Raw genomic sequence first — 14,519 nt, 5'->3', positions numbered from 1 at the left:
CCTGCTGGCCAGTTGGGGAAAATATCCCTTTAACAATTCTCTAAATGCAATAGGGCATTATTTTAATAATATTTAGTGTCTCTATTCCTCACTTAGATGGTGCATACCTATATGTCTGAATTTGACTCTTCTCTGTATTCCTCGCACCTTGCTGATGTCTGGGACACTGGTTGCTTGATATAGGTTTGGAGCTTGATCAAGTTTGTTGACTGAAAGCCCTCAAGAGTAGTATGGCAGAAGCCTGTTTTTCTGTGACAGGCCTTTGTTGAATTTCATAGTGCTGAAGAATAGTAGTTCAGATGACTATGTGTTGAATCATTCCAACACCCCACTCTTTGTGTCTCAGAGAATTGCATTCATTAGTTTTCTCAGGTTTGCCTTAGGAAATAATATCCAGGTTTCATTCATTGAGTATTTATTTAACTATGAAGGCTTTCTGGACCATGCAAGCTTGCTGTGTTCTTTTTCTCCTCTGATCACTTTCAACATTTACAGGCTGGGCTATTAATTTGGCAATTAATTATACACTATCTTTGGCATTCCTTTTTTGTGGCTTCTTTTACGTGGTCCTTAGTCTGTAATCTAATACTTCACATGCTTCCATATGAATAGCGATATTCATTCATTAGCATACTTATTTATTCATTATACATTTTTTTGAGAATTCATTATAATTCCCATTGTTTTTCTTTTTTGCACAGTATATCAGTTGGGGTTCTGTTTTTGCTAGCAACGGAATTGGGCAAATTTAAGGACACAATGTATTGAAAGGCTATTAGGGAATTCACTGTATTTGAGGGCAGGACTGGAGAACTGGGCGTGAAACAGAAGAGGAGCAGTCCCAGAAGTTGTTTCTGGCAGGGGACTGGAGGACAGTGTTACACAGAAACCGTTGCTGCTCAGAATGAACTCCCCTTCCTTCCTCCATCCACTCTCACAATGACCAAGACTCAGCCCCCGAGAACACGGCCAACTTCAGGCCATGTGCTTACACCTCAGTTGTTAGAGAAACATGAATAGGAGAAATTAAAGAAAAAAGCCTCCAGGGATTTCTTGGGCTTCTAGCATATACGAATTTATCAAGATAGCTGTGGAATTCTCAGGAAAATAATGGATCTCGAGTAATTTAAGAAAATGATAAATAACTATTAGCATTTATAATTAGTTGTTCATACAGATCTCCTATCAAATCCCAGCACTTGCCGTGACTAACATAAACATTTATTGAATGTGTCTGGCTCTGTATTAGGATTGAGGATTCCATGGTAAACAAAAGAAAAAGCAGTCTGTCCTCAAGGGGCTTACGTTTTGTTGGAAAGAGACAGGCATGAACACAAAGTAAGTCTATGCACATAAGATAAGTCTGGCTATTGACAGCAGTGTGTGCTAGGAAAAAAAAAATGCAGAGGTTTGTGATACTGAGTTGATATAGGCTACTCTTAAAGAACAGTGCTTTTGAGGGCCTGAAGAAGTCAGTCATGTGAAGATGTGGGGGAAGAGTTATCCAGGCAGAGGCACGACGAGTGCCAACATGGTGACGTGGAGATGAGCTTGGAATCCTGAAGAATAAAAATGAGACTGTGTGGCAAGAACCCAGGGAGCTGGGAGGACAGCAGGGTAGCAGGAGATCTGGAGATGCAGACAAGAGCCAGAAAATGCAGGGCCTTGTACATCATGTTCAGGAGTGTCTAATATATTGTTTTGAGTTTAATGGAAGCCCCAAACGACTTAAGCAGGAAAGTGATATTATTTGATTTGTCCTGTAAAAAAGATCCTACTGGCTGCCATGAAGTGATATGATTTTACCTGGGCACTAAGAAGAAAAGGAGTGATATTACTTTGAAAAAGTGAAAGAGGACTTCAAGAAGGAGGGAGTACTCTAATCAGTGAGATGGGATAAGCATTCTAGAAACAGGGAGTCAGTCCATAAGCAGAGAAGGAGAGTTTAGGAAGTGTGACGCATGTTTGGGCAACACTGAGTTTTCCAGTGAGGCCAGAGCACCTACTGTGTGGGGTTGTCAAAATAAAGTGGGGCCCGGGATGAAGGTGGGTGCCAGGCTATGTCCTGTCCGCCTTCTGTAGGCTGCTAAAAACTGTTCTGTATTGGAGAAAGATTGTGCTGTGATTGTGTGAAGGATATTAGAGGGGGCAAGAAGACCACTGATGAGGTGCCTGCAAAAGGTCGTTTGAGGATGGCGAGTGCCAAGCAGGGGGAGTGTCGAGGAGGAGGTAGATACGGTAGGTAAGACCCGTTGACATGGAGAGCTGCCAGAACTTGATGGTGAATTGGGTATAAGTGGTTGGGAGGCAAGGAGAATCTGAAGACATCTGCAAGGCGAGCTGGGGATGCCCTTTTCTGTGAGAGGAAGTCTGGAGGATGGGGTGGAGATTTCAGTTTTGAACAAGTTGAACATAAGATTTTGGCAGGACTTCCACACGACGATGCAGGAGAGACAGCTGCAAAAGCAGGGCTGGAGCTCAGGAAGTTTGGCCTTTAAGAGCACACCTATTCCAACTAATTTCTTATAATCTGTGAAAATTTTTGTGAATTTTTAGATATTTGCTATTTTCAAGAAGACAGAAGTTTCACAAGTGTTTGTCAGAACCAACTGGCATTTTCTACCAAAGGAAAAGGTTTTCTTCTTCAAAAAACAGAACGTTCAGTAAAGAGAAAGCTTGTTGATGATTTCTACTTCCTTTTTTACTTTGGAAGCTGAGTTATCAGACTTGTTCAGGCCCAGGGAATAATATTAGAGAATATTATAACACAGCCTTACTGGTATAAGGAAAAAGATCTTGTTGAAATAATCTACAATTGGTAATAAGGAGATAGACTATCTCTTGTGTCCCTCAAGGAAGTAATAGGGGCAAGTAGAAAAAAAGCAAGATTTTTCTTAGAATTTATGTTTGGTTATTTTAGTAGTTCTAACAAAATACCAGACACAAAAGACTAGGATGAGGGTCAGTATAAATAGCTAAAAGAGAAAAAAGTATGTCAATAAGAGAGAAAGGGACTCTTTTTATGAGCACTTTAAAAGTTCAAATTTGAAATAAACAGCTCTCAGTACTGCTAAACTGAACATACTGAAAAGCAAAATGGAAGGTTTGTGTCCAGTACCAATTACAGCACGAGTAAGAACCTTTTCTCTCTGTTTCTTCTCCTCACTAGTATAGCCATATCTTTCTCAACACTTACATTTTCTTCTCTTGAAACACAAAGTAACTTCTCTCCTGATACTAATTTGAGGGTATGGAGCTAGTAGTGTGGAGGTACTTAATTCACCAACAAAGGTCATTTTTAATTGCTATCTCCAGTGTCTGAGGACTGCATCATCGTTTATCTGATGTGACTCAGCCTTGGCATTGGCACGGACTCATGCAGCTCCTAATAGACTAGAGTTAGTGTCACGGATTGACTGGCAGACCAATCCACGTGAAGCCAGGGAAGAGAAATGAGGCTGCCATTGTTGAATCCACAGCTGACCTTAACAATCCAGGATGGGAGAGGACAGCCTATTCTGAGGGAGGCTGGCTCATTTTGAGGTGTGTTCATTGCTGCGATTACTATAGTGACTGTTGCCTTCCTGTTTTATATCTGTGCAAATTGTTTTGGAAGAAGGACCTAGAGGCACAGAGACGTGCAAACTTTTGTAAAACCCACCATATTGCAGTGGAGGCTGTCCAGGCTGTGGGGATCTTGTTAACTAGTGATAGGGGCAGCTTGTTTGACCTCTGATCATTGGTTTTTCATCTCTCTTTATACAACCTCTGTATTTCAGACCCACTGGATGCCAGGTGCTTATTTACTCTTTATATAGCAAGCTCAAGATAAAAATACCATTGCCATTGTTTTTACAGGGGAAGGGACTGTAAATTTTCAAGGACACATTGCTAGTAAGTAATGAATTTGAGGTTTTACCATGTCTCTCTTGCCTCAAAGCCAGCACTCTTCAACTGCTCTCCTAAAGTTCCTCTCATCTGTAAAATATGGATGATAATAACATCTGTTTTATAGGGTTATTGTATAGGTTAAATAATAGAACTATGAAATGTCTAGTACTTTAGTATGCATTAGGAAATCAATAAATGGTTGATAGTATTGCTACAAATAATGAAGAAAAATCTTTACTAAAGCATCTATAGCAGTGAAATCCTTGCTGGAACATAACCCTTCAACTCTTCAGTCTGAATTAGTGTGATGTAACTAACACTGAAAGCAGGTGCTAAGGCATCCAAAGAAATGAATCTCTAGCAGTGAAATGTCAGATACTATAACATCTGGATAGGAAACATATCTTTGTGCACTTTGAGTTATCCTGGTAACTCCCAGATCATTCCATGTTGACACCAGTATAATTTCCTTTAAGTAACATTTGTCCTCATGAACACAAAGCCATCAGTTTCAAAGTAAGCTGAGTCTGTACTGATCTGCAGGAGGCTGGAGTTCCTGAATTAAGTTTGGGAAGCCTAAATCTGGGATAACAAAATATAGTACATGATAGCTCTGGTAAATGCTGTGAAAACAATTGCAAGCAATATGAGTAAACACAGAAAAAACGAAGGTTTGCAAGGGAGTCTGGGAAATATAAACTCTGGCTTTCTATCTTTTTAACTTAAAGGAGAGAACTAAAAGGAGAGAATGGATGAGTAAGTCATTCCAGAAAAGACAATATTGTTATTTATTAAGAACATAATTATTATTACCGTCTGGATCTTCTAACTTGTAGATTACAAAATGAAAAGCCAGCTGTCTTTGTAATGGTTACCTGACCTCTTGGTCTCTTTGCTACTCTCGATGTCTGCAGGATGCTGCTGACTGAGTAGGACCTCTGCTTTAGACACAGCTCTTGTGCTTCTTGGTGCAAAGCAATTTGTGTCTAATGGCAGTTCTATGGTTCACTGACTGTACTGAAATGTAGCACTTTACCAACCATGAACTCTGGCATGTTTATAACAGGGACTTAATCTGAAAATATGCAAGAGGGAGCCTTCTGAATATAATTTATAATCAGATGAACTCTCATGTAGGTGTTGAATAGCATATGAAATTAATATTTGTGCCTTGGATTTTGAGGTTAATTTTGTCCTCCTTCAAGAGATATAGTGACATCAGTAGGTGAACGGAAGGTTGAAATCTCAATTGCTTTGAAGGGACATCAAGCCTTATGAATTTGCATTAGTACTAAAAACAGCAGGGGAATAGTATAATTAACATATATGAAATTCCATTTCTAAACACAAAGGAAAACTTAGAATGAACCTTACAAAGGACCTTTGGATAAACAGTCTGTTATGTCATAGCTAACAATGTCACTAGTCTTAGTTATTATACTTGAAGATCTTTATTTCTGTGAGTGTGGGCTTTTCCTAAATTTCCAGCATATATTTTATGATGTGTTGACCTTTTTTCCCTGCTCTTTCAATTATGTACTATTTAATGCCGCAGTATTTATTTCTTCTTTAAGGTACGTGGTTCCTAAAATTGAATAGTGACTTCACATGCCTACGCTTAGCCTGAAGTGTTTATATACTTTAATTAGTGTAGAAATATGTCCTAGCTTTCAAAGCACTTTTGTGCAGACCGTAATCCTAGGCAGAGGGGAAAATACTACTATTCAAATGACTACTCTGTTCTAAAAAGCACTCCAGAAAATTCAACTTTTAGAAGAGTACTAGAAGAGGACTAAACAGTAACTTGGAAATTTCATGGTAGTAAAAGATGATTCAATATTTTGCACTCAGCAATTTGAAGTGTGCTTCAGTTTTTATTTTAATTTTTCTGGTGAATCTTTCATCAATAAGATTGTCAAAATAACTTTCTATGGGAACTTAACTGTTAATCAGTGAAAAGAGACAAAACACTTAAGGGAAAAATTGGTCACATTACACAATTACATTGCAGATAAGCGCACACGACAGAGTGGACCTTGCGTGTGGCTGAGGGATTCTGAATGATAGCAGCAGCACTGCTCTAGCATGTTTGCGTGAGTGTCTGCTGGGGCGGTGTGGACCTGACCTACACGTGTGCTTGCAGACCTCAGTCAGTGCAACTGTGGGAGCTCTGTTTCTGAATCTCTCTTGGCCTACACATTCCCATGTAAACCAACGTGAGTAAAAGGATAAGTATGACTGAATATGATTTTGTGTATACGTGTCTATAACAAAGAACATACAAATGAGTAATTTGCATGTGGATGAGACCACATTCTTATTTATCTGTGTTGTATTATTGTTTCTAAAACATTTGATTACATATGGGGCGCCTGGGTGGCTTAGTCAGTTAAGCGTCTGCCTTCAGCTCAGGTCATGATCTCAGAGTCCTGGGATCGAGCGACATCGGACTCCCTGCTCAGCAGAGAGTCTGCTTCTCCCTCTGTCCCTCACCTGGCTCTTGTTCTCTCTCACTCTCTCTGTCTCTCTCTCAAATAAATAAAATCTTTAAAAAAATAAGACATTTGATCACCAATATTTATTGCCAGTGTTCTGCGTAGCTTTCTGCCATCTTGGCCACTCACCTCACCAAGATGGAGCTTAAATGATATCACTCATGTCTTTGCTGCTTTGGAAGTTTATATATCCCAGACTGAGGATCGTAGCGCTCAATCAGATGACAGCGTCATCTTCTAGAGCAAAGGACAAAGCTAGAGATGTATCTATGCCTCAGTAGGAAATATACAGTTATGAGGTCACTGCCGACTATTTTATATTTGTATCCAGTACCTTACAAGTTGATTTTAGCCTGCAGCAAGCAGAATATTTCTTCCCTGCATAGTTCTCCCATACCTTCTCTTTCAGTAGATTGAAACTTATAAAAAATACCTTGCAATTTCTAGTGCCTTCTCTTTTATCTTGCAGGTCAATGAGAAGAAAACCAGAGTGAGTTGTACATAGTCTTAACTCAGAGAAAAGGAGCCACTGATCTTGGATTAGAAGACAGAGATGTAGTTAAGAAGGGTCAGAAGAGGAATCAGAGAAAGATAATAAGCAGATAAACTCTGGCAGTGTTTACATGAAGATATCAAATGAAAATTTGAGTCATTGGTTTGTGATACTAGTGTATTTAGCAGGACAAACGTTCACAGAAGCAGCAAATGATTTCATGCATGGCATAATAGGGGAGTTGCTGATTTCTGTCGACCTGTTAGCCAAAACGGGATAAGACTTAAAACAACAACAACAACAACAACAATGCCAAGAGCTATTTAGCGACTTGAAAGAGTCGTAGAGACAGTCTCTCCTAAAGCCAATTTGAGTTGCAATACAGTGCTCAAAGAATTTATACAAATGAGAGCAAGGGGATTGCATGCCAGAAGTATACACATTCTTTGGTTCTCATCTTGGTTTTACTTTCTGACAATCCTTGCTAGAGACTCTTCAATGAATACATATTTTACCTTTAGTTTTTGAACTGCTGTTTCTTACTTCCTTGGGCACCCATACCTGGCTTTTCTTCTAGATAAGTCTATGGACTCCATTCCTGACAGGTCTCATGCAAGGCATGATAATCAAGGCAGATTGGGAGCCACGTGATTCCTTGGAAGCAGAAAGAGACCTGCCAAGGTCAGTAATGTCAGCATAACCAACAGGGAATTATCAACAAATTTGTCAGAAATGCACTGTGTATGGAAAAAATACATCCTCCTCTCACCCAACTCCATGTGATATCTCATTCCTTTTCTACTTTATGGTTCACCTTGTAAAAATGAGATGGATTGAAATTTGGGCCAGATATCAAGATGGATGATAGCCATGCATGTAGGAAAGAGTGAAAAGTTTATGACTCACAAAACATGGCTTTCTGGGGAGTCTACCAAATGGGTTTAGAGATAGCTTGAGAGAGCAGGGAGTAGAGGCTGGATGGTTTTTGTTGTAGTTAGGAAGTGGGCTTGGCATGATTCCTGCACATACACAGGCTGGAGCTTGCATGCTTTGCACTTTCCACCAGCGTCAAAGGAAGGTGTGCCTGTGCTTTCTTGTCAGCTTGCCAAGACGTGAGGAGGAAGGGGATAGGGGAGAGGTGTGGCTTGAAAGCTGTCAGTGGTCAAACATCAGAAATGGAATTGGACTCGTATTGACAACATTATCCTGGAACCATGTGGAGAAGTGGATTCGTGGAAGTGGTGGTGACACTGAGTATCTCATACACTGCAGAAAATGGCATACACTGGCCATGATCTGACTTCCTTTATTCCATGTTACCTAGGCCAACAGGGGACCACTTTCCACTTCTGCATCATTTTTTTAATAATGAGACAGTCACTTTTTAAATTAATATCCATTTTAAAAATCAAGATGGAGACCAAAAGTTCTTATAAATATGTAAAGGAAAAAAAGTTACTAATGTAAGTAATGAATTATCAACTAAGCATGAATAGAATACTTTCTCCCATGGCAAGAGGACTGGTACTTGAAAACTATATAGATATCCTCTTCAGAAAATTCACATCTATTAAAGATAGGGCCAGGGCGCCTGGGTGGCTTGGTTGTTGACCGTCTGCCTTCGGCTCAGGTCATGGACCCCCCTGGGATCGAGCCCCACATCAGGCTCCCTGCTTCGCCGGAAGTCTGCTTCTCCCTCTCCCACTCCCCCTGCTTGTGTTTCCTCTCTTGCTGTGTCTCTTTCTGTCAAATAAATAAATAAAGTCTTAAAAAAAAAGGGCCATATTTTCTTAAAATTTCTCAAAGACAAATGATACAATACAGTAAAATATATATTCACCCCCGCCTTACACATTATCTGGAAACTTCAGCCTCATTCAGATCAAAAGAAAAAAAATGGAATTAAATACATGGTAACTGTTTAGTTTTAGTGAGAGGTGGTTGACAGTGGGGAATCCAGTTCTTGAAATATGTTAGTCCAAATCTGAGAAGGCAGAATATTCCAGAAGCTTTGATGGTTTAGAAGTAGGTCACCTCAGTAATTAATATCAAGGGCCTCTTTTCTGATTATACAAGGATACCTGCTTATGTGACAAGCACTGGATTAGGTGTTGGGGATACAAAGTTGAATAAAATATGGTTTGCGCCTTTAAGGATTTTATAGTCTATCCAAATGATACTTGGGATTAAAGGGTTCTAAGGATTGAAGGAATAAAAGTCATCTACATGGTTAAAACCGTGACGATAAGCCTACTAAGCAGCCATTTTTACAAAGACATAGCCTCCTGCTACCCAAAGTCTTAAAATAAAAATTTCTGTGGAAAACAAGTCCCAAACTTCAGCATTATTTCCTTAAACAATTTTTTTTTCTAACATAAAAGGAAGACTAGCCAGGCAAGGACAAATTCTAAATTTGGTTTCGAATGTTGTCCATGAAAGACTGGTGACAACTGACAATGTTGTCCAGCCTTCTTAATGTAATACTGATTTCCATTTGAAGCAGAGAAGAGTGACTTGCAGCTTGCTGAAGTCAGGCACCTCTGAGAGATATTGTGTATTCTGAGGCACATCTTTCCAGGTAATGAGGTGTGAGAGTGACTGATAAGCATATAGAATGTGGAAGAGAACAAAATAATAAAACAAACAGGTTCACTCTTAGTCATGATTGCATATAGTAAATAAGCAAAATTCTTTCACTAAAAATGTTGAGTACAGAGAGTTGGAAATCTCAAAGTTTTTTAAAAACCGACAGTCTAGAATTGCAAGTGAATTTAATTCTCTAATCATTATGATTTAATTAGTGAAGAGCTTTAAACATGTATGACAAATATAAATGCGTAAACTTTATAATTTAGTGTGCAACTCCTGGTTTTTGTAGGTGAATGTGGAAGAAAAAGTCAATATATTTTCTTTGTCAACTGGTGATGGGCTCAGCACTGAAGATTTCAGGTAATGTTTTCAAGAGGAGGATGTATGTGTGGGTGGGGGGAAGTTATCATTCTTTTCTTTATTTAAATTGAGGAATAATGTATTTTGGGAATCCTTTGATTTACATTATTTCATTTCGTTCACATGACAACAATCCTATTAGGTAAACAGAACAAATATTTTTGTACCTATTTGCAGGTAAGAAAACTGAGATTTAGGGAAGTTAATTCATTTTTTGAGGGCTTATATCTGGCTACTCACAAAATCAAAAGAGAAGGCTAGTCTACTTATAGATTATATATAGATTACCTCTATTATACAGCACTGTCTTCTTATAAGTAGTATTCTGCCAGAACCTCTTATTTTGGCATTCTTACTATATGATTTTGATACTTTTGATTTTGTATATAATCACATGTATTGAATTTTAGCTTCTCTTTGAGGGCAAGTTCTGATATGAACCCAAAGAATTCAGAGTAGGGAATGAAGTACTAGATTACTTTTACTAAAATTATGTATTCTTTAGTTTAAGTATTTGTGAACTTATAGAACAGTAAAAAGAATAGAAATAATATTCATTTGGGATTTCTTCTCTCGTCGTTTGTCAGACCCTTTAATTTTAGCAATTGGGTGAAGTTTTAGACTATAGAATCCTAAACTCTCTGAAATCTCACATTAAGATTTTTTTGAGGCATTAACTATTTTATTTTATTGGTAATGCTATATGTGTTACTTAATTTTTTATTTTTATTTATTTTTAAAGATTTTTATTTATTTATTTCAGATTTTATTTATTCTTTTGACAGAGAGAGAGAGCACAAGATGGCGAGTGGCAGGCAGAGGGAGAGGGAGAAGCAGGCTTCCCACTGAGCAAGGAGCCCGACGCGGGGCTCAATCCCAGGACCTTGGGATCATGAGCTGAACTGAAGGCAGATGTTTAACTGACTGAGCCACCCAGGCGCCCCATATTTTTAAAGATTTTATTCATTTATTTATCTGGGAGAGAGAGAGCACGAGCCGGGGGAGGAGCAGAGGGAGAGGGACAAGCAGACTTGAATGCTGATTCCAGAGCCCAACACAGGGCTGGATACAGTGACCCTGAGATCACAACTGGAGCCGAAATCAAGACTTAGTTGCTTAACCAACTGAGCCACCAAAGCATCCCTGTGTTACTTAGTTTTTTAAATAAATTTTATTTTTTAGAGCAGTTTTATGTGTATAGCAAGTAAACTTTTACCTGAGGTTCATCTTTCATTCTTGGGTTACTGAAATACAAACACAAATATATACTGATAAACATGCTTTAGGGGACAAAAAATTGCATTTAAATATCAAATATAGGCTTTCCTGAAGACACGGATATTGTTTTCTATCGTAATGATTTAATATTGATTAATTCGTATATTAGTGAAATCTCTGACCTCAGCAATTTGATCATTTGTCCTTGGTTTAATCTTTCTTCTCTAGGTCTCTATACCATGTAGGCTGTATACCATACCTAAAACAGTAAGTTGTCTTTTGTAGAACAATAAAATGAAAACTTTAAAACTGTAAAATTCCTACAGAGTCCTGCTATGATATCTATTTTAAAAATTATAATGTTTTATCTCCCCCTGGGTGATGGAGTTTTATTTCCCACTGGGTTCTCAGTAATATTTGCCACTGGTTTGTGTGGGTTTATTTAAGGTCATTTATATTCTTTGTGGAATCAAAACTCAAAGTTCACATGTGTCTGATCTTTTAAAAAGTTAATTGTGAGTTCTTAGGAGGTCCATTTGGGCCTGGAGCATTTTAAGAATGAAAACTATGATGTCTGACACTATATACATGAGTCGAAAAGTAGAACTTCTTGCTCTGATCAGGGCTTATTTTGAAAGTCCTGATAATTAGCTTGTTTAATTGGACTTTTGTTTTTAGAATTACTGTATTTTACCCAATAGAGTAATATCCAATAGCAGGAAGACAGAGTGCTGACTTTTACTTAATGTTTTAGCAATGCATTGCATCATTTTAACTAGTTGGACATTTAAGTCCTCCAGGGCTATTTCCTGTCCTTCACAGTGAACTGTACTGATGATGTCTCGCAGAGGCCCTGGTGTCTTCTTCAGCTCTGCTGGTTAAATTCCTCCCCCTCACTTGTGCTTGCAGAATTGTGGGTCAGCCTGACCTGTGCCTGTGTTTTATTTACTGTTTCTGCAGGTAGTTAGGGGATAAATACATGATCTTACTCCACTCTGAGAGATTATAGACTGATGCTGTGTAGTACAATAAGGGATAAAATGTCTCTTTTAGGATATCAAGCGGAGATGTAGTAGCTTTGTTTCATGGAGATTTGGTTTGAATTTCCTTGTCAAAAATATTCAACACAGTGACCTCTGGAGTGGAAAGGAACTAGCGTTTCAGAGATTTGAAGCTGTGTATATTATTCCCTCCTCACATAATTCGGAAACTGGGCAAAATCACACAATGTGTTCATCCACTTCGTCCCAACTTTCACACATTTAGAGTTAACTTATCTCAAGGTCTTTTTTGAGTGACATGCTTGCAGATGTTTTTCACATTTGTTTCTTGGCTCTTTTGCAAGCTTAACAGCTGTGCACTTGGAAGCTAAGCCTTGTTTTCCTTAATGTGCCAAAGGGGTGCAGGGCCAAAATCAGCTTTAGTCAGTCTAATCTCTGGTAGGATAGTTCAGGGGAACTTGATACTTAATGTTGCCATGTTGGCATTAGCTCATCTCCACATCATCTCTGTGACTCCCATTTTCCTATTGCACTCTCTGGACAAGTTAGGCCATGTTTCCTATCACCCCTTCCCTATCATTCCCTTCTCCTGACTCCTTTGAGGTCTGGATGTGGTCTCAAATGGAAGTTTGGCAAAACCAGACATGAACCTTGTAAGATAGATTGGTGGTTCCTGGAGCGATCAGTATACAGTGTCAAGCTCCTCTGAGTTGAAAGCCAAAGCGAATCTTATGTAATGGAGAAGAAAAATTACTTCATGTTTTTCAGCTCTGTTCTAGTTCATTTCATGAGCATCAGCAAAAATAATCTACTTCATAAAGATAAAAGCCTGCATTTCCCAAAAGATTGTCCTTATCAAAGAAAACAGAAAAAATTGTGAGGTATGCTTCCTGGTAGAAGTTTCCAAGGAACTAAAAAATGGTGCATGAAGTTAATATTGATGCTAAATAAAAACTGTTAAAATTCTAGATTTCAAATAGATAATAATGTTGTTTATAATAAGTGATATGTAGCGTAAGCACTAAATATTTACTTTTGCTGCCTGGTAAACTTCATTCTTTGATGATGAACTGAAATATTACCCATATTATGAAGGCTTCCACCATCCCCAAGCCAAAGTAATGACTTCCTCCTCTGTGTTTGTAGCACAACTACAAAGTCCTCTATTACTGAAGGTATCACTGTAGTATCTTTATTTTGTTGGTTAGTTCATTCTATTTATTTAAGATCATGGACTCTGAAGCCAGACTGCCAAGACTGTAGCTCTGGCCCTTGCCACTTCCCAGCTGTGTGATTTTATGTGGTTACTTCAATGTGCTCTGTGCCTGAGTTTCCTCGTTTGCAAAATGAGTGGGATAATGGCACCCACCTCCTAGAGTATGATCAAAAATATATGAGTGAATATCCACGAAGGACTTAGTGTCTCGTGCTTAAGTATGCATTATTTAACAAATATGTATTAATTGTTTGTATGTGCCAGAATCTAGACCAGGCCTTGAGTGTACAGATATGGGAGAACCTCTCTTCTCAAAGCATGTGTGTACTTGTGGCCTAGACACTGAATGATTCAAAAGCACTCAAGGGTACCATTCATTTATTGTACATATATTCATTGAGCACCTTGTTTGTTTGTTTAATGACCAGTACTGTTCTAATTTTAGGAATGCAATAGTGAAGAAGACTAAAGCCCATCCCTGGGCTTTTGTTCTGGTGCATGTAAGGGCTATGAAGGAGGTGTGCCAAAAAAAATGCTGTCAGGAGACAGAGAAGGGTCCTCTAACTCAGCCTGGGCTGCAGCTAAGAATGAGGGAAAGCTTCCTGGATGAAATGATTTATCCAGGCAAGGAAGGGGTGGAGGGGCTTAAGTTAGGCATACAAGTAGTAATGAAGTCACTGATATTTACTTCCTTTAAGCAAAAAACTCCTGTCCTGTGAAGCCACATATTTCCTCTGTACAGATGGAATGATACTACCTTTCTGGTTAGGAAATAGGACAGTGACTGTGTCAACAATTTCTTGAAGTGGGGCTCTTCACTAATATGAATATCTTTGGTGTCAATTCCCATGCTGTGGATCAGCTTCTTCTTAAGGAACTTAGTTCTATCTTTATAGCATTTTGCCTGATGTAGCTGTATTGCAGCAATAGAGATACAGCTGAAATAGCATAAAAATTAGGTCCAGATGATCTGGATTCAGGCCTTAATTCTATCACTTGCTCGTTGGCTTTGTACAAACCCTTTACTTATTTGAGCCTCAGTTTGTCCATATGTTAGGGCTATTAATACAAGAGCATACTTAACAAAGTGGGAGGGTTTGTATAAAAAATTTGTGAAAAGGGCTTTATAAGCTGCAAATGCTTTATAGTATAGTATTAATTGTACCCCCGAAGAACGCATTATTTTCAGTATTTGACAAAAGATTCAGTGAGAAAATAGCATAAGGGTATTTTTATCGACAATTGGTATTTCACAA

This window comes from Callorhinus ursinus, unplaced genomic scaffold, assembly GCF_003265705.2.
Source record: "Callorhinus ursinus isolate GAN/ISIS: 27379988/994484 unplaced genomic scaffold, GSC_fseal_2.0 scaffold5, whole genome shotgun sequence".
NCBI classification, from domain to species: Eukaryota; Metazoa; Chordata; class Mammalia; order Carnivora; family Otariidae; genus Callorhinus; species Callorhinus ursinus.
Note: the sequence above shows the minus strand (reverse complement) of the source record.